A 22500-nucleotide genomic window follows, 5' to 3' on the forward strand; every position below is an offset into this window, starting at 1 on the left:
GCCTTATGGTAACGACCGTGATGGAATTTTCGCAGAGAATGGCTAGTGACACTCACTGCTGCAGCCATCCCACAAGGCGTGCCTTATTTTCCCGACGGGTCGCCGTTATCCCTATTTTGCAGAGGAAATCGGTAGTACGAAGTCCTAGAAAACGTCGACGGTGACCGGTACAAAGTGATAGTGGTGGGCTAGGCCCCTATATTTACTGTCTTTTATCTCCTCCGCCTTACAAGTGACACCCGTGTGTGCAATAGATGCTGCAAGGTTGGTGCCAGTCTAATCTATGCAGGACCTGTAGGCCTGTAGATAAGCATAGCATAAGACGTTCACGTTTCAAAATCGTCGGCTACACAGACAATACATTTGTGATCTGTCCTATTGACCTAGTTGGCTTAGAATGCAGGGACCCTGTTAACGGAAGCTGAACACATCACGTCTGGCATGCCATGCTTACATATACCAGATTAGAGAAATAGTTTTGCAAGCGTTAATGGAGGCAATAGTCAACATGAAAAGGTGGCTTGCCCTGAAAACGACAGATTAGACTCACTTAGGTTTTGGTAAGGGATTAGTGATAGAAAGAGATAAAATAGAAAGAAACACAGAAAATATGCATATATTTGTACAAGTATACATGCAAAACGAGAGAAAGCAAAAGGTGGAAACATTCAGATGAATTTTTATATACCCAGAGTACAAACGAAAGAGAACATTAAAGGGGTGAAGGAAAGGTGTAATAAGTCCAACAGCAGTTTCTTGAAACTCGGCGAACCATAATAATTTTGGTACATTTTGTTGATCACAATATGCAGCCATATGGATCATCGCATCAGACGACCTTCCGTCATCAGGGTAGAGAAGATCTTATATTTCAGATCTTAATGCAGAGAAGTTCGAAGCTGCAATACTATGTAGTATATATATATTTGAAGAAAGACAACAAAAATGTATTTTTGTTGCTTTTCTTCAAATTTAATTCACCAAATCTCTTCATTTTGTTTTTGGTTTTTACCCTACCAAATTCTGGTGCCACAAACATTTTAAGTGCCACATTTATCTATATTATTATAGTATATAAATATATATATATATATATATATATATATATATATATATATATATATATAATGGAGGGGCTTCATTCAGTTTCCGTCTACGAAATCCACTAACGAACTGTTATTCAGCCCGAGGCTATAGTTGCATACACTCAGTAGGACTGAACCTGGGAGCATGTTGTTGGGAAACAAGATTCTTACCACGCACCTACGACTACGTCAAGTGGAAATATGCGTAGCAATACATTAAAACATTTATAAATTCCATCCATGGATTATCATTATTGATATTATATATATATATATATATATATATATTTATATATATATATATATATATATATATATATATATATATATATATATATATATATATACACATATATGTATATATATATATATATATATATATATATATACACACATATATTTAAATATACGTATATATATGTATATATATACGTATAAATATATATATATATATATATATATATATATATATATATATATATATATATATATATATATATACATACACACGGATATAGAAGTCCATATGCGTACGTGTGTGCGTGTGTGTATGTGAGTGTTTAAGTATGTGTCTCTGTGTGTGCACATATATACACAGGTGCGCACACAGAAGTAAAATACTTATGTGTACTTTTAACTTTTTTGCTCTTATAATATTATAACTTCGTTCGGTTCTTCCTAACATGACTCTATAAGTGAGCTGTTGTCTACATTATCCATACTATATTTGAGACTTGTAATCCTCAAACGATAATGGGAATATGATTTCACTTATTCCTGCTTTTTCATTCGCATGAAATATATAGGAAGGAGAGTAAGATCATAATTATGAAGAAATAATTTTTTAAAAACGAAAGAATATAAGAGAGACAGAATGTGGTACAAAAATAACTGAATTGCTACGAGCTTGCTAATAACTATCTACCATTGATCGAGGTGATACGAAATGATATGAATATATCTATCATACGTATTTATATATAAGCACGTACACATCTATATATGCATGTAAATGTATATATATATATATATATATATATATATATATATATATATATATATATATATATATATATATATATGCACATATATATGTATATATATACGTATATACATATATAGTTATACATATATATATATATATATATATATATACATTCATATATATACATATATATATATACACACACACACATATATATATATGTACATATGTGTGTGTATTTATATTTAAATGAATGTATATAGGTGTGCGCTTGCGTTTATAATTACTTCTGTGTGTATGCATGTGAGTATACGTATGTATACATGTATGTATCTAAATGCGTATATACATATATACATATGTATATAGCAGTACGAAGAGATATAAGTAAAATGTGTATACACATTTTACTTATGTGTGTGTGACACACACACACCCATATATATATACACACACATATATATCAATATGAACGCCTACATATATGTATATATATATGTGTGTGTGTGTGTGTTTGTGTGTGTGCGCGCGTGTGTGTGTGTAGAGACATACACACATACGTATATATTTTCATGCATGCGTATATATACATACACGCATACTCACAGAATCGCTCATAAATTCTCATACACGCACTTAAAGGCACATATGCAAATAATACTTGGACGCATTTTTACACATTTCACGTTATGATTGTTATGTGTTTTTGTTCGTTGTTATTTCTTCTCTTTCCTTTGAAGCTAATAACTATTTATTGGAAGTGGTATCGCAGACCTTGTTGACCCCGATGATTTATCTTTAAAGCGTGGATATAGTCATGCAGGTTGCTTATTTGTTTGTTTGTTTTGTGTGTGAACTTATGTATATACTGAGTGACGGATATGCATATATTCGTAGGTAGACGTATAGTTATATAGTTACATAGGGGCATAGAATTAGACACGCACAATTGCTATGCGTATATAATTACATAGACAAGTACACACATTCATACAGTCATGTTTGCATACATCCATATATTAAAGTATAATTACATGCACATATATATAAGTATATATGTATATAGGTATATATGTTTGTGTGTATATATATATATATATATATATATATATATATATATATATATATACATATACGATCGTATATATATCGATATATAGGATTGTATATATCGTATATATATATATATATATATATATGTATATATATATATATATATATCCTATATATTTATATATATATATATATATATATATATATATATATATATTATCGGTAAGCAATCGAGCTACCCATTGCTTCCTCTTTTTGTGATTCTCAACTGCATATTTATTCATATGGATATATGTAATTATGACACTATTGGTTTGTTACTTCTTCGTCTGAACTGCGAATCTGTAATTTGTTTGCTTATCATTGCTCTTTCTTATTTCTTCTTCCACTTTCTCTCCCATTTTTCCTTGCAATGTAATTAAATATGTTCGCCTAAACTCCTCATAACCCGTATATAAGAAACGAGTGTTCGTTACTTACTTTCTGACTTTGTTCGTGTTATATTGGTTCCTGATGTATTTGTTGTGCTTTTATGTTTCGCTTATAGTATATATATATTTGTTGTTTTTATTTTGTCACTATTATTCTCTATATCCCCTCTCAAGCGGGAAATGTAAATGCTTTGTTGAAAATGATTGCAGGGCAGATCGGTTCTACAAAGTTACACAAAGTTCAACAAGTCATCAGAAAGTTAGAAGTGAATTGTAAACAAAATACTTCTAGAAAATGTAAGCCGTAATAGATTGAAGATTACAAAACAGAAAATAAAAGCATGTCATATTTTCTAGCGTTTCTCATTCTTGTCTATTCCCCCACCACTCCATATTCCAAATATCATGTATAAGTGTGAATTATTGAAAATATCATTACTCTTGATTTAAGTAATTTGATGGTTATTAGAGTTATGTTATTAGTATAAAATTTTTTGCCTTTACATCTAAATGGTAGCGGAAAGAGCAGGGGTGATTTTATTGAAGTATTAAACACAAAGCACAGTTCTCTTTTTCTTACACGAATTTTTGGAATTTTTGTTCTTTTACTTTCATTGAAATTTTACATGATTTGACTGGAGTGAACTCTGTCTTAACCAGCTGAAAGATAAGGAAGGCATAGTCTCTCTCTGTCCTATCAACCATGAACTAAATAATTTATTTGGTGTATCAGTAGAAAATCCCTTCATGTCTCTTTGTAGTTTAAAATAATGTGGCAAAGTAATGTAGTTTTGCTGACATTAAAACGGTTGAGAAAATCCCTGCGTAGAGAGGAAATAGTACATTTCTTGACCAAGTGCGTTGACCAGCAATGTTCTACCGATGTGTTAGGTGGGTAGTGTGGATGCGGTTTATGATGTAACGCATTTGTTTAAATTCCTCATATCCCGCATATTCAGACGGGAAATAATCTCCTATTGAATATATTACAATTAGCAATAGTATTACACTACAAACTTTCCTATTGACTGTGCGTCTTCATTTCCAAACAAAAGACATTATGACTGCCCAAAAGATATTGATATATTCGAATGTAATGAAAAGCAGTTGAGGCATCGAACAATTTTCTGTGACAGATTAGGTAATGTCAGAACTATGGAGATTTATGTTAGACACTGTGTCATTTATTTAGTGTGTTGATACAAAATCCCTTCACGTCTCTGTGTGGTTTAAAATAAGGGGACAAAGGAATGTCGTTTTGTTGACAGCTGCAACAAGGGAAGAAATATCGATCGAATTTAATGCATTTAACATCTATAGTCATGAGATGAAAGCGGTTATTAATATTCTTTTAACTCGGACACTTTCGCATGCATACAGATACATATAATATTGTTTGATGAGGGAGATTTGAGCTCAAATACTTTTGATTAATTACCTCCGACGCTGTATGCCATTCATTGTATATGGGAGAAAAATAATCGCTTTCATAACGAAACATAAAGTTGTATATTTTCTAGACAAGAATGATGGTTTATACTTTTACTATTGTCAGTATATTCAGTAAAATTCAGAAATGCCGAGTACATTTATAATTTTAGCTGGCTACATATTCAATAGGAATCTTCAACTCAACATTTGAAGGTTGTTATTCATAGCATTTATGTACTTCGAGAGATGATTCCAAAACGAAAATTAATTCACGTTCCCTTGGAAGTTTATAAAGTCTTACGACGCCGACAATATAAACGAGTGTGTGTGTGTGCGTTCGTGCGTGCGTGTGTGTGTTGGTGTGTGTGTGTGTGTGTATGTGTGTGTGTGTATGTGTGCATGTGAGTGTGTTGCGTGTATTGTGCTATGGTAGGATTGCTTCTAGAAGAGCTGACATGACGTTTCATTAAGAATTACTGTCAGTCTGTCAGTTATGTGTTGCAAACTATAAAACCAAATTGCAATGTCAAATCATCAGAGATGCGTTACTTTATTAACTTCACTAGGTTAGTGACACTGTTGCCATGTCTAGTTCAGCTTCAATGCTACACTCACACTAATGCAGTAAAATTAAGAACTCATCTCTGAAGATTTGACAATGAAAATTTTTATACATAATCTACATTATATAAGTGATAAGCAGTCTTTGTTAATCGGATGCGCATAAAATAATGTGACTAAATGTTGAAAAAACTAACTTCAATGTTGTGTATTCTTTGCTAAATGTAGTGACAGGTCAAACATCAAATTCCTGTAGTACAAGCCCTACTTACAGCTTCCTTTCAAATGTCATGTGTGATTTCAGGCGATCATTTATAGCTTGTTGAGGCTCGAAAGATATTTTCTACACTTCTTGACGTAGAGTTTTGTTATGAAAATCTGTCCTCATTCTGACAACGATTATATACCCATACAATGATTATACACCCATACTGTGAATCTATGAAAACATTCATTTGCAAATAATGCGAATCAATTTTGATCGGCGAAAAGTGGTGCTGTTTGACAGTGTGTATATCATTATTTTATCATTATTATTATTTTTATTGTTGTTATTGCTGTTTTTTTGTTGATGTTGTTGTTCTTCTTCTTCTTTTTCTTCTTCTTCTTCTTCTTCTTCTTCTTATTCTTCTTCTTCTTCTTCTTCTTCTTATTATTATTATTATTATTATTATTATCATCATCATCATCATCATCATCATCATCGTTGTTAATGCAGTGAGCTGCATGAGTCGGTAGCGCGGCGGACAAAATGCTTAGCGGTATTTCGTTCGTCTTTTTGTCTGGGTTCAAATTCTGCCGAGGTCGACTTTGCCTTTCACCCTTTCAGGGTCGATAAATTAAGTAACAATCAAATACTTGGTTCGATAAGATAAACTATTCCCCTCCACAAAAATTCCGGGACTTGTTCCAATAGCAGAAACCATTATTATTTTTATTGTTTTATTTCTAAGAAAGTTCGGCCTTCTTTGTTCCGGTAGATTCTGTGAGAGCAGACAGCAGCCTGCTGTCAGAAATCTCACATGGTCTCTTTCCGTACGTTATAAGCTTTGATACTTGGTTGTTAATTATCGTGGGAGACATTCAACATCCAAGTGACAATCTCAGAATCCTAGCTGTCCCCAGCAGAGCAGTTTTTTCTTTTTGTCTTGCTCTGATGTCTATTCCGATTTCTCTGACATATTTATCGAGCTTCGCTGTTAGTGCTCCGAGTGCCCCTACATCTAATGGAATGACAGACACCCACCTCATAGCACACGTTCTTTCTCTATTTTTCAATCGTTTCTAGTTCTTTTTTACTTATGCATACATCTCCAGGTATTGCGATAGCTACAATCTTGGTTTCCTTTTTTCTTATATCTACCACAACAAAATCTGGCCTCCGTTTATTACTTAGGGAGTCACATGGGATTGCAAAATCCCACAGTATCTTATATTCCTTGTTCTCAGTCACTACTTCCGGTTCATGTTCGTGCCAATTTTGTGCTCTGTTCAGGCCGTTCTTTTCACATACCCTCCAGTGGACGAAATTATCCACGTAATCGTGCCTTTCCTGTAGTGATTTTCGGTCAGCTCGTGACACTCACTCACAATATGTCAGATTGTTCCATTTCTGCCGCCACACATCCTACAACGGGGCTATCGGCTACTCTTATCTATTTGGGAATTGATGTAATTAGTTCTCAGAGCTTGTTCTTGAGCGCTGCATATCAATGCCTCAGTATATTCTTCCAGATCACTTTCTTTTAGCCATCTTGAAGTAGTGTTCCTGTCTATTCCTTCGATTTCTCTGACGAATTGCCCATGCAGTGATTTCATTTTCCAATTGTTTACTCCTTCTTCTTCATCTTAGTTCTTAAATGTTTGTGGGTGCATCCCATTTTCAGAAGATATATATTGTTAATTCTAACAGCATCAAGCAAGGATTCACTCTGCTCATTTATGTGCCATCTCTGACTGTTCTTCTCGTTAACAGGACAGATCTTGCATCCGATGAGTCCTCTTCCTCCCCTGTTCTGAGGCACATACACTCCGTCACTATCGCTTTTGTGGTGTAGTTCCTTGTTATTTGTCATCATTTTTCTGGTTTTCCTGTCCATTTCCTCAGCCTCGTTCTTTGTCCACCTAACAACACCTGCGCCGTAACGCATTAAGGAAACAGACCATGAGTTCATTGCCCTGACCTTGTTTTCTCCATTGAGTCAACTTCCCGTAATTAATTTGATTCTTCTGAGATATTCTTGCCTAAAGCTTTCCTTCGTTTCACTTTCCTTGAATTTGTTGTATTCCAAAATCCCGATATATTTATATCCATTAGTCTCAATATCCTTGATTTTTTGGACGTTCGGTAGCTCTACACAATCAGACGACACTACTTTGCCTTTTGTATCATAAACATACTACACTTTTTAATCCCAGATTCCATTCGATACCCTTACTTAATATCTGCACTGTTGAAATAAGGCCACTTATTTCACGTTCGGACTTTCCCCATAATCTTTAAGTCATCTATATATAGCAAATGATTTTACTTTTATTGTTATTATTATTATTATTATTATTATTATTATTATTATTATTATTATTATTATTATTATTATTATTATTATTATTTTATGTTTGACTTTTGCTTTGCATTTGTACAAGTTGGATCCAAGTCTCACCCAGAGACCTCAAGAGACAACAAATTAGAAGTTCATGTAGGTGTTATGCCTAGGGTACCATATATTTGGATTTGTACATAGTGTTGTTCTAGAAAATGTTTAAGAAACCATAAGAAAATTATGTGTTTGTTTTAAAATTTATTATTATTATTATTATTATTTATTGTCTTTGCACAGCTTCTAACGCTGGAGATGTACTACGGTGCCAGCTGTTCACTACCAGTGAACTTAGGTAACACCCATTATTTTTCGAGCACAATCCTGAGTATTCGAGCAGTTCCAAGCGGTGCTGTTTACTGCAAGTACTCCACCCTTATTGCAGCCCCTATTCGTTCCATGTGCTTCTCAAGATTTTTACTTACTGCTTGCTCCCAGGGATACGACAATAATTGGTACTACTACCTTTTTCAGCGACCTCCCAAGCTAACCCGTCGTAATCTATCGACATTTCTGTCTTCCTTATTGCATATAATGTGTCAGCTGGGCATGCTATATCTATGCTACAGGATCGTTCGATATCTTTCTGAATTAATACTACGTCTGGCTTTCTATTCTTCCTATTTTCCTTCTTCTTGTTCTTCTTGTTCTTCTTCTTCTTCTTCTTCTTCTTCTTCTTCTTCTTCTTCTTCTTCTTATTATTATTATTATTATTATTATTATTATTATTATTATTATTATTATTATTATTCAGTAGTTTTATTTTTATAACGTGCTTTCACTTCACTACCGAGCGCAGTTCTGTGCGCCTTGGGTATGTGCTGTGGTTTGCTGTGGTGCTCTTATGTTTACTGTATTGAAAGTGTTTTGCGTAGAATGTGTGCAGTACCCAGTAGTGCAATTTTCTGTATGTTATATATATTTGTAAGTCCTGGTGTTTTTGTTATGTATTTGTCTGAATATTTTTTTATTATACCTAAGGCACCTACTATGATAGGAATTGTTTCTGTTTTTAGATTCCACATTCGAGTTATCTCTATTTCCAGGTCTTTGTATTTTGAAAGTTTTTCCATTTCTTTTAGAGAAACGTTGTCATCTGCTGGTATTGAAACATCAATTAGAAGGCATTTTTTTCCTTCATGATCTTTGACAACTATATCTGGTCTATTTGCCTTAATTTCTCTATCTGTGTGTATTGGCATATCCCAGAGTATGGTTGCTTTCTTGTTTTCTGTGACCTTTTCTGGCGTGTGTTTATACCATCTTTTTTCTGTTGCTATTCCATAATGTTGGCATAGCTTCCAGTGTATATAGGTCCCAGCTCTGTCGTGTCTGTGAATATATTCCTTCTTAGCCAGGACTGGGCAGCCAGAGATAATATGATTTATTGTTTCTTGTCGATCTCCACATATTCTACAGTTACTTGTTATATTTCTTTTCATTATGTGTTTTTGGTAATTTCTGGTGGGGAGGCTTTGGTCTTGTGCAGCAATTAAAAATCCTTCAGTCTCTGCTTTGAGTCCTGAGCTTCTCAGCCATTGCTGGGATTTTTCTCTGTCTATTTCTTTCGCATTTAGTTTAGCCCAGTATTTACCATGTAGGGGCTTTTCTTGCCATCGTTTTATCATGGTCCGTTGCTGTTCTAGTTATTATTATTATTATTATTATTATTATTAATATTATTATTATTATTATTATTATTATTATTATTATTATTATTTAAGGTGGTGAACTGGCAGAATCGTTAGCGATATGCTAACGAAATGCTAACAGAGGGCGAAATGCTTAGCGGCATTTCGTCCGTTTACGCTCTGAGTTCAAATTCCGCCGAGTTCGACTTTGGGTTTCATCATTTCGGGTTCGATAAAATAAGTACTAGTTGAACACTGGAGTCTACGCTATCAACTAGTCCTCTAAACCAAAACTTTCAGGCCTTGTGCTACAATATTATCGTTGTTGTTGTTGCGCCTGCTGCCACTGCTGCTGCTGCTGCTGCTGCTGCTGTTGTTGTTGGTGTTGCTTAAGGTTGTGCGCTGGCAGTAGATTTAGCACGTCGAGCAAAATGCATTGCGGTATTTCTTTGATCTTTGTGTTCTAATTTCAAAATCTACCAAGGTCAAAATTCGGCGTCGATAAAACATGTACCATTTGAACACTGGATCGATATCCTCGATTCCTCCCACCCCAGAAAATTGCTAACATTGTGTCAAGATAAGAAAGAATGTGTAACATTGTTGTTGCTGTTATTTATTCCGCTGAAGAGGTTAGCTAACACAAAGAAGTTCATTCGTATTTATAATGCTTTAAGGCTACAACTAACTTGAATACAACGAAAAACAAGGCGTACAGTGTTCCAATCAAGAAAAAATTAAGAATGTAATTCAAAGTATCACTTCATTTTTAACATTACTTGGATATCCGTATTTTATTTACCGTTATATTTCGAGCAATTCATGCCAGCCGAAATAAATTTAACATCCATCATTGAATAGAATATAATACAGAAGCAGTTAAACAAAATGGATACTAATTGCTGCATCATTAGGTAACTCTTTCTTTCAGACGATATTTTTATAAACACCTAAACTTATATGAATATACATAAGAAGAAAGATCTTACGATGTCTTATGAATACATACATATAATTTACATATTTTAAGTTGTCTGTATAGGTATCAGCAGAAAACAAATTACGCAAAAATATAATGGAGGAAAATATTCTTTTCTACTCTAGGTACAAGGCCTGAAATTTCGGGGGACGGGGCCAGTCAACTGGTACTTAATTTTTCCACCCGGAAAGGATGAAAGGCAAAGTAGACCCCGGCGGAATTCGGACTGAAAACGTAAAGACAAACAAACTACCGCTAAGCATTTCGCTCGGCGTGCTAGCTTTTCTGCCAGCTCGCTGCCTTATAATAGAGCAACATCTTGTAAGAATAATTTCTTCAGAATAATTCGATATACATAAAAATAAAATATCAAGATTTACACTTTTGTTAAAATATATATCAGACATTCCTGAATAGTCTTGATTAACAAAAATATATCACAGTCGTAAATATCCTACTTATATTTTTTATTTCGTCTTCATATAGGGAAACGCAGATGTTTACTAAGATAATGTTCTCACATTTTAAAACATTTCTATGAAGAAATAATCTAAAAAAAAAAAAATTATCGCACAATACTCAAAATTTAAAATAAATCTAGCGCTCATCGGAATCTAAATTGTAACAGCTTTACTTCACATATAGTATCCTCTTTATCTCCCTTCTTCTTCTTCTTCTTCTTCTTCTTCTTCTTCTTCTTCTTCTTCTTCTTCTTCTTCTTCTTCTTCTTCTTCTTCTTCTTCTTTTCCTTTATTATTATTATGATTATTATTATTACTATGATCATTATTATTGTATATGACTTTACTACTACTACTACTACTACTACTACTACTACTACTACTACTACTACTACTACTACTACTACTACCAGCACTACTACGACTACTACTGCTGCTGCTGCTACCAATATTGTTGTTTTATTAATATTCATAATGTTATTTACATTCTCAGCGTCCTTCATCATTCTCCTTCTTATGATCCGCCTGCAACTGTTGTTTTTACGTTTTTTCCGACGTTTGTTTTCCGCTTTGAAATTCGTTGAGTAAGCACAATATATTACTTCTAAGGATGAGATAACAATAATTAAGCATTTGTCATACAAACATTTACAAGCCCATATATATATATACACACGTATGCGTATGTGTGTGTGCATGCACGAGCGTGAGTCTGCGCGCGTAAATGCATGTGTGGGTGTGCGCGTGCGTGCGTATGTTTGTGTGTGTGCGTGTGTGCGTTTGCAAGAGATGAAGTTTTCTTCCGAACCACATGACTCCGGGTTCACTCACACAGAGTGGCACCTATTGATAGTGCCTTCACTAGTCGATCAAAGACTTATGACTGGATTTGGTTAGTCGGAAACTGAAAGAAGCCCCTCATATGTGTGTGTGTGTGTGTGTGTGCGTATGTGTGTGTATGTGCGTGTGTGTGTGTGTGTGTGTGTGTGTTTGTGTGTGAAGGTGCGTGGCTTAGTGGTTAGGGCATTCGGCTCCCGATCGTAAGGTCGTGAGTTCGATTCCCGTCGACGCGTTGTGTCCTTGAGCAAGACACTTTATTTCACATTTCTCCAGTCCACTCAGCTGGCAAAAATGAGTAGTACTTGTATTTCAAAGGGCCGTGCTTGTCACGCTATATGTCACGCTGGGTCTCCCTGAGAAGTATGTTAGGGGTACACGTGTCTGTGGATTGCTCAGTCACGTGCACGTTAATTTCATGAGCAAGCTGTTCCGTTGATCGTATCAGCAGAGACCATCGTCCTAGTAACATATATATATATATATATATATATATATACAATGTTAATTCTCTAAATGAAGTATTAATATATATATATATATATATATATATATATATATATATATATATATATATATATATATATATATATATATATAAATATTAATGACTGTGTATATGAATGTGTGCATGTGTGCCTTTGTGTCTGTGTTTGTCCCACACCACCACTTGACAACCGGTGTTAGTGTGTTTATGTCCCCGTGGTATAGGGGCTCGGCAAAGTAGATTGATAGAATAAGTATCAAGCTTAGAACAAAAAGTAGTGGGGTCGATTTGTTTGACTAAAACATTTCAAGGCCGCAGTCCAATGACTGAAACAACACAAGACATAAAATATACCCTCTAGGACAAGATGTACTTTATTCTTATGTGTTTATTCTCCTTTGTACTGTTTTATTCTTTTATGAACTGTGAATTCTCTGTCTGGAACTTTCCTGCATACACACCTTGTCTCTAATGTGGGAATACCCAGTGCATGGAGACTTTGACCCATCACCTGGGATATCCCAGAAACAGCTGTAAGACATTAATTACTTCTGCTTCTCCAGTTTTGATTCTCCGTTTTCTAATTGCATATTCTAACTGACTTGAGATACTCGTCCTGCTTTGGTTTTGTTTTCCGTTTCCTTTAATATATATCTGTTGCTTGGGAAGCCTACGACGGATCCCTAGCTCTAGCCTTCACAATAAACTTTTGAAAAACTTATGAAAAATATCGTGAAGGGTATGGATTATCAAGGTAGTGGTTTACAATATTGAAAAGATAAATTCAAAGGAATATTGACAGACCCTAAACGTGAAGTAGAATTTTTCACTGGACCACAGATCCAATGTCATCCACAATTTATCATTTCTATCTAATCTAAATGAGAATGAACTAGGAGCTTGAATTAGGAGAATGAACTGGGAGCTTTTGTTAAAATTTTCAAACATTTTCTTAGGAGACACAAATTAGAAAACCACCGGGCGCTAGTAGACAACATGCTTAAATCTTATGAAAAACTAGATGCAGAATGTTTTTGAAAATACATTTTTTTACATTTTCATCTTAACTTCTTCCTGGCCAACCTTAGGGATGTGACTGATGAGCATCGTGGGCAATGTCCAATAACAGGTCTTGGTTATAGAAAACAGATGCCTAAGTAACTTCAACAAAAATATGATGGGAGATAATTGGTGTTTCCTGCAGATGGAGAGCTCGTCATCCTCCAAGTGACAAAGGAAGAGGAAACATCAAAGTTTCACTTAGAAGCAGAAAGTAATAACAAACAATTAACACGATTTGGGTGGATAGTTGAATGCAGGGGTGGTAACTCCGCCAGCGTAATTCCGTTATCTGTCTTCAGTCAGAAGGAGCAAAGATATCCTTGTTCACTAATTACTTAAGTATGCTTAACATAAAGGGCGGCACAGAATAGTAGCTTAGAGAGCTTTCGTAATAGAAGCAGGTGAGAAAAAGTTTAAAATATGGGTTTTCGGTTACACAAAATCTGGACGTGGTATAGAAATTTAGATATGTGATCTGAAATTAGTATCAGAAATGTGGTAGCAATCAGTTTTTTACGTGAATGTAAAAAAAAATAATAGTTGAAATTTGCTACCAAGTGTATTTTTAATATATATTTACACTGACAAAATAATTGTTATTACAATACTACCGCCATAATCAAATTCACATAACTGACCTTTTCTTCCTAAGCATACTTATGTTATTCTTTTCTTCATTGTCTATTTAGTCCTACAACCTTAGTGCTCATTATGACAAATTCCCAGATGCTTTCGCTTCAATTTAGTTTATACACACACACATGGCTTCATACTATGCAGTCACACCTCCGTCTATGCGTATGTGTGTTTGTGTGTGTGTATCTTTTCTTTTATCTCTTATCTGTTTCAATCATTAGACTTGCAGAACTCTTAGTCGAGCTGGTGCTGGTACCTATTCTATCGGATCCTTACTGCCGAATTGCTAACTTGCGGTGACGTAAAAAAAATCAATGCCAGTGGTGGACAACAAATACAGAAAAAAAGGCAGACACATAAACGCCTATACATATATGAGTGTTTGCGGTCCTAACGGTATTCTTTCAGTTTCCGTCAGTCAAACCCACTCACACGGCATTGGTCGAGCGGAGGATGTAGTAAACTCTTGGCCAATATGCGACGAAGTGAGACTGAACTCAGAACGGTGTTGTATGTAAGTATATGTGCGTGTGCGTTTATATATATATATATATATGTGTGTGTATATATATATATATATATATATATATATATATATATACACACACACATTCAAAGCATTCTGTACGCAAATCTGCTCCATCAATCCTAACACTTGTCACACCATGGTTGACTTATAAATTTAAGCCACATCAACACCATATGCTCCTTTCTAATATACATACATATATATATATATATATATGTATATATATATATATATATATATATATATATATATATATATATATATATATATATATATATATATATATATATATATATACCATTAAAAGAGTGATTTCAAATTTTGTTACAAGGACCGCAGTTTCGGGAGAGGAGGTAAGCCGTTTATATCGACACCTGTGCTCAACTGGTACTTATTTTATCGAGCCCAAAGTATGAAAGGCAAAGTCGGCCCCAGCCGGAATTTGAACTCAGAACGTACAGGCGGGCAAAATGCCAAGAAGCATTTTGCCTGGTGTCCTAAAAATTCAGCCAGCTCACTATCGTAGTATTTGATATAATACCGCCTTCAAATTTTGTCACATGACCAGCAAGTTCGAAGGATGGGTAGATCGATCATATAGATACCAACGTTAACTGGTACATATTTTATCGACCCCGAAAAGATAAAAGGCAAAGTTGACCTTCGTGGAGTTTGAACCCAGAACGTATTGATAGGCCAAACGCTGCTGTGCATTTTGCTCATGGTTGGGTAACGATTCTGCCACGTCGATGCCTTAGTATTTAATATAGTATTAAAACATAAAGCAAAACAATATACTTCTCCTATTTTTGCGTCTGTTTTACATTTGTTTACATGTAAGTAGTGTTTTTATCATCATTTGTGTGTGTGTGTGTGTGTGTGTGTGCGTGCGCGTGCGTGTGGATATATACTTATGTGCATGTATAAATTTGCTAAGATCGAATGACTTATCGTAATGTTTTTTCTCTCGACTTTTCAAAGAAAATAAAAATTAATAATACAACTCACAAAGTCAAATAATAGATTCTTTGTAGAATTTACAATTGTTTTAAAAATAGACAATTTGTAAAAATGAAAATATTTATTTGACGGGGAAAAAATATGAAATCTTAACATAAAAACATAATTTCCAATATTCATTTATTCAAAGATATCTAAAATCTTTGGTTTTTGATGTTTCCTAATTTTGTCCCCTCCTTCTCACTTACTCTCTTTTTGATTCCCCCACAATGAGTCAACATGTTTATCTCTCCCTCTCTCTTATCTTTTCCTTTTTGTCTGTCTGATGTTTCTCTCCCACCTCTCATTGTTTCTCTATCCTTCACCCTCACTCTTTATAATGCTAAGCTCATCTATAATTTGATTTGCCTTACATGTTTGGTAATGTATCTGTTCTCTTACACATCTATGCAATTTCGTTTCGTTCTATATATTCCCATTCATCTCTCTGCATCTCCTTGTTAATCCGTGTATTCATTCTATTCATACAGTCAAGTTTCACAACTCCACACACATATATGCCTGTATGCATGCACTTATGTCGTTTTGTGTGCCTATTCACGCATGTATGTATGTATGTATGTAGGTGTGAAACAACATAGAATTGCTTTAAAAATAAACAACATATACAAGTGGAAATATTATGAGAACCTAAAATAAATTGTCAAACATTAAAACAAAAACGAAATTTGGAATATAGTTTCAAAGAAAAATGTATGTCAGTATGTCTACATATGTGCGTGGGCTTTATATGCATGTATGTATATATGCATGCATGTACGTATGTATCTATAGAGGATATATATGCTCACGTTCAATCGAAATATTACAATGATGTTTACGTGACCTACTTAAATTGCGAATGCTTGCATATGTCTATGTAGACAGACACACACACACGCTTTTATAGAGAGAGAAGAGAGAGAAGAGAGGTAGTAAGATGCAAGAAAATTATTCCGCTTATTTGATAACTAAGAATACAATGCAAAACAACATCTGATAATCATTTCATTCTACCTGAATATTTCCAGCAAAATGCAAGTCATACCAATATTCCTGAATACAGTGTATCCTTGCAAGAATTCAATAAGAAAGTATTTTTTTACATAGCATTGTCTTCCGGAGTTTATCTATTAAGAAAACAATATTTTGTTACAACTATTACAGTAAATATTATTTCTTTGAAGTACAGTATGACTAGCTGTATAACTAGGTACGAATACACAAAAAAGGGGGAATTTCCATCCTTTAACATACTCAAGACTTCATAATCAAAGACCTATGATCGAAAAGTCTTTTCATTTTTTACCTAACCATTCGTTCGAGAAATCGTCTTCCGGTTTATTTTCGTGCCTTCGTCCCGTTCTTCTTCACCATCGTCATGTAACATTGACAAAATAAGTGTTATAGAAAGGAAACGGCAGGATTTAGAATTATTGCGTGGGGTGTATTTTATTGCAAATCAAGCATGTACAAATGATATTGTCATTGTGTGCGGAGGCTTTATATGTATGTGAATTGCTTGTGTTCAGCCATAAGAAAATATATGTATTTCTGTCGTCTGCGTTGACAACTAATAAATTTTGTGAGGATTTGGAGCTGATCCTGGACATGTGTAAAGCAAAATAGCTTGGCAGGTATAAGTAGATTTGGGGAGAAGAAAATAATGTCAATAACGGTATTCTAAATTTTCCGTTTTGTTGTTGGTGCTTAGTTCAAATTACCTGTTAGAGTAGACCGATGATGAGAATTATTCTGGACGTGTGGAGTTTGGACAGATGCTCGGGAAGTGTGAAACATATGACATTCGTAAGTATATGTGTGGAGTAAAGATTTGCACTTTCTTTCCTTTTTGTTGTTATGGATGAAAAAAAAACCTTGATCAACCTTCTTCTATGACCACTCTCCACTTTTCTATACATACTCTACCTAAAATCTTATTTCCAATGTCTTTCGCTTCTCAGAGAAGACGATGTGATATAAGAGAAATTGTTACACAAAATTAAAATAGGATATTATAGTCATATGTTCTTAAATCCGAAGCAGATATTTAGTCTGGAAAGAAGCTTAATTTTTTTTTAATGGCAAAATAGAAAGGATGTGCTTACTGATAGATGCATTCTAAGGGTTTTATTAAAAGATATATATATATATATATATATATATATATATATATATATATATATATATATATATATATATATATATATATATATATATATATATATATATATATATATATATATAAAATATTTCCAATTACAAAAACCACAAGAAATGCTGTGAATAGCTAATACGTAAAAGTATCATATCGATTTATTTTATTGTTAGTAAATATGTAGAGTGCTTGAGGAAAAAAATATTTGAAGTATCATGGTTATCGGTCACCATTTAAAAATTGCTAATGTGGCTTTTGTTTGGTTTTCAGTTCAACCATATTACAGCAGAAATCTGAACAAGTACATTCCAGTCGTCTCCTCCGCCACGTCTTTATATTGTTACGTCATCTCATATTTTGTTGTTCATAAACGAGAGCGAGCTGACAGAATGGCTGGCACACAGAGCAAAACGCTGAATTTCATTTCGACTGTATTTACGTTCTGAGTTCAAATTCTTCCAGGATCGACTTCCACCTCCCTTCAAAACTGTTCGCCTTCTGCCAAGATTTGAAGCCATTATCTAACATGGGAAATGTTTGTATACAAATATTGAAGTGTCGAATGGGTGACATATTTTAGAAATTCAGAAAATGTCGAACACGAGAGAATAGCAGTGAAAATAGACTTTTAGAAAATCGGGTAGTACACACTTATAGATGGAAAAAAAGTGGCCAGGAGCCGCAACGGGGAATTGAACTCTATCGATTCCTTGTAGCGTCTGCTGACCACTATTTTCTGTTTATCTGCGTATTTTGCCCGATTTTCTAAACGATGTTTTGAAAACTACTCTCCTGCGTTCGAGATTTTCTTCATTTCTGAAGTATTCCGTTATCTAACAAATGATTATTATGCCAATAATATAGCCCCTCGAGATTCAACGACATCTATATTAACATTCGAGTTCACATCAAAAATCACGATGACCAAATAAAAAAAGAAAATGAATCTCTATTATATGTTACTTCCCTATTTAAGATAGCAAAGACTGGTTTGTGTGAGATTTGGCTGCTATTTCTGGCACAGTAAATGATCGCGAATTTATTTCGTTTGTGCGTTTGTATCTGAGCTTTGAGTTGGAGGTCTTCGTGCCCTTTTTGAAGTGGTTATCACCTATTGATGTAATGCCTTCAGGTTCGAGGTTTTTTCACTTGTTTATGACTAGTTTTTTCCTGCAAGAGATTAGTTAATTGATTAATTTTCAAGTTCTAACGACCCCCACTGCTTTTGTTCCTTGCAGGCAGGAGCACTGTAAGGAAATGGTTTAAAGGGAAATTCAGTTGCTAGCTTTTTCAGGGTGATAGCAGCATACATTGTTCCTAGATCTTCCGCTTCCTCTTCCTCCACTTCCTTCTCCTCGTCATCATCAATTACTGCAACAGCAGAAGCACCCGCAGAGGGGTGGTGGTGGTGGTGGTGGTGGCTGAAGCTACGGCGGCGGTGTAGGTGATAGTAGTAGTAGTAGTAGTAGTAGTAGTAGTAGTAGTAGTAGCAGCAGCAGCAGTATTAGTTGCTGTTGTAGTAACTTCATATTGTTGTTTAACTCTACCTCACAAAGATTCAGATATTTAGCTGAAGTGTTTCTTGAACAAACATATGGAAATATAAACCAGTCTTTCCAATTAACAATTTATCTTTCATATTTACCTTGTAACTGTCTCAATTTATAGACGGAAGCTATGCTTAGGGATCACCTTCAAGAATAGTTTTAAGCGTGGCACATAATCTGCCGGGTTTTTTTTTTGCCGAACTGCTAGTTACACGAACGTAAACACGGTAGAGGAGAAACACAACCACAAAATTCACTCACACACACGCACACACAAACACACACACATACATATATTATATATATATATATATATATATATATATATATATATATATATATATATAAACTATAATAAGGTTGCTGAATGATTACAATATCAGTCTGCTAGAAACAGACCCCAAATGGGGGAGATGTCCTCCTGGGGCTAAAAGCAACAGTAACATCCACCCCTAGGGGTCAGCCACACTTAAGTGGCAATATACTTCACTTTATCGTGCAGTTACTGTTAAAACTTCATTTAGAGAATTAACATTGCTTGTTTTCACTTTTTCGATATCAGTGAAGAATTTCACTGGAAAAGTATACATAAGTTTGCCAAGAATTTATATCTCTCATCGAAAATCGGTGGCTATCGGACGCTGACGAAGGGAAATAACCCTGAAACCCGGGTCCGTTGGTGATACAGATCACGATGTGAGGGATAACTTCCCTTGGCAAAACAAACAGGACACAGTAGTGTGTCGATAAGCCAGCTGGACGAGATGTCCTGCTGGGGCTAAAAGCAACAGTAACATCCACCCCTAGGGGTCAGCCACACTTAAGTGGCAATATACTTCACTTTATCGTGCAGTTACTGTTAATACTTCGTTTAGAGAATTAACATATATATATATATATATATATATATATATATATATATATATATATATATATATATATACACACATATATTTATATAGGGGGAGAGAGAGAGAGAGAGAGAGAGAGAGAAAGAGAAAGACAACATACGGAAGAAAATGGAATGGAGAATAAATAGATGTACTTACAAATTTACTCGTATGTTGCAAAAAGATGATATTTGTTTGGAAGTTGAAAAGCTCGAAAATTAAATTAAGATAAAAACGAAAAGAACCTACACATGTTCCAGTGGAATACCTTGGATTGTATAATCCCTAATGAGGACATAACTGCCTGAATTAACTGTATACACTCACACACATACACAGATATATATATATACTCGAAATAACAAGTAGATAGACAGCCGACAACTGATGATGTGTCGTTCTTTGTGTTACTTGTCCTGTTTTCAATTTTTCTCTCTCTTTGCGAATTTAATTCATTTGTTTTCGTTGTTTATTGTTGGTGAAGACTTTGACCATATATATATATATATATATATATATATATATATATATATATATATATATATATATATATATATATATATATATATATATATATATATATATATATATATATATATATATATATATATATATGTATATATATAGGAAAATGAAAAAAAAGCCAGAATGCTGAACTGGAAGTATAATTTAATAAAGATTTTTTTCTAACCGGTTTTCATTGCGATGAGGCAAATTATCAAGAAGAAGGAGAATGAAAATGTTTTTTTACAAAGAAGTACAAAAAAGTACAAAATGAAGAAAATAATATATAAAACAATAATATATAAAAAAAATAAATATACCCATACCTTATATTGTCTTTGAGCGTTTGTAGTTCAATAATAGTTCATGTATAAATTGGTAGGAAAAATAAGGATGCATGAGAGTTGAGAGTTTTGTTAGGTTTAAAAAAAGGCTTAAAAGTTTGTGTTAAGCAGGAAATGTGGTGTCAAAACAGGAAGTGTGTGTAAGGGGAGACAAGTGTTTTTAGTTAGAGTTATGAACTCTTTTTTCCCCAACAGGAAGTTTGTGTCTGTTCATAGAAAAATAATGTCACTGAGGGGGGGGGGTGTTAAGAAATGGTTGGAATTTCTCTATGAAAAGATTCTCCTTGTTGATTCTTTCTTGTGTGGAGATTCTGTCTTTACATTGATAGAAAGGGAATATAATGAATTTAGGGTTTTTGTTTCTGGCGCAAGAGTCTATGTGGCCACTGAGTGGAATTTGGTGGTATTGAGGGAGGTTTATTTGTTCCTTATGGACAGCTACTCTTCTACGTAATGGGAGGCTCTGAATTTACCTTCAAACGAGGAACAAAGTTTAAAATTAAAACCAATTTCTCTTGTTCCTCGGGTAACCTCATTTATGTCCTTACTTGCCAAAACTTCTATATCGGACAGTCGAGCCTCCCATTACGTAGAAGAGTAGCTGTCCATAAGGAACAAATAAACGTCCCTCAATACCGCCAAATTCCACTCAGTGGCCATATAGACTCTTGCGCCAGAAACAAAAACCCTAAATTCATTATATTCCCTTTCTATCAATGTAAAGACAGAATCTCCACACAAGAAAGAATCAACAAGGAGAATCTTTTCATAGAGAAATTCCAATCATTTCTTAACACACACACCCCTCAGTGACCTTATTTCTCTATGAACAGACACAAACTTCCTGTTGGGAAAAAAAGAGTTCATAACTCTAACTAAAAACACTTGTCTCCCCTTACACACACTTCCTGTTTTGACACCACATTTCCTGCTTAACACAAACTTTTAAGCCTTTTTTTTAAACCTAACAAAACTCTCAACTCTCATGCATCCTTATTTTTCCTACCAATTTATACATGAACTACTATTGAACTACAAAAGCTCAAAGACAATATAATGTATGGGTATATTTATTTTTTTTATATATTATTGTTTTATATATTATTTTCTTCATTTTGTACTTTTTTGTACTTCTTTGTAAAAAAACATTTTCATTCTCCTTCTTGATAATTTGCCTCATCGCAATGAAAACCGGTTAGAAAAAATCTTTATTAGATTATGCTTCCAGTTCAGCATTCTGGTTTTTTTTCATTTTCCTATTATTTCTCCACGTGCGGTTAACACAACCCC

At 34.2% G+C, this 22500-nt stretch overlaps 2 long non-coding RNA genes across 4 annotated transcripts in view; one reads left to right on the top strand and one right to left on the bottom strand.

The window, feature by feature from the left end:
* The window catches only part of LOC128250119 (uncharacterized), a 68466-nt gene that overhangs the window by 41988 nt on the left and 3978 nt on the right, over positions 1-22500 (bottom strand). The window lies entirely within an intron of this gene.
* On the top strand, positions 17205-18875 carry LOC149131775 (uncharacterized). The gene is made up of 2 exons (XR_016245146.1): positions 17205-17576; positions 18196-18875. It is a non-coding gene; the product is annotated as an uncharacterized LOC149131775 (long non-coding RNA).

Source organism: Octopus bimaculoides, chromosome 19 (assembly GCF_046866305.1).
Source record: "Octopus bimaculoides isolate indiv1 chromosome 19, ASM4686630v1, whole genome shotgun sequence".
NCBI classification, from domain to species: Eukaryota; Metazoa; Mollusca; class Cephalopoda; order Octopoda; family Octopodidae; genus Octopus; species Octopus bimaculoides.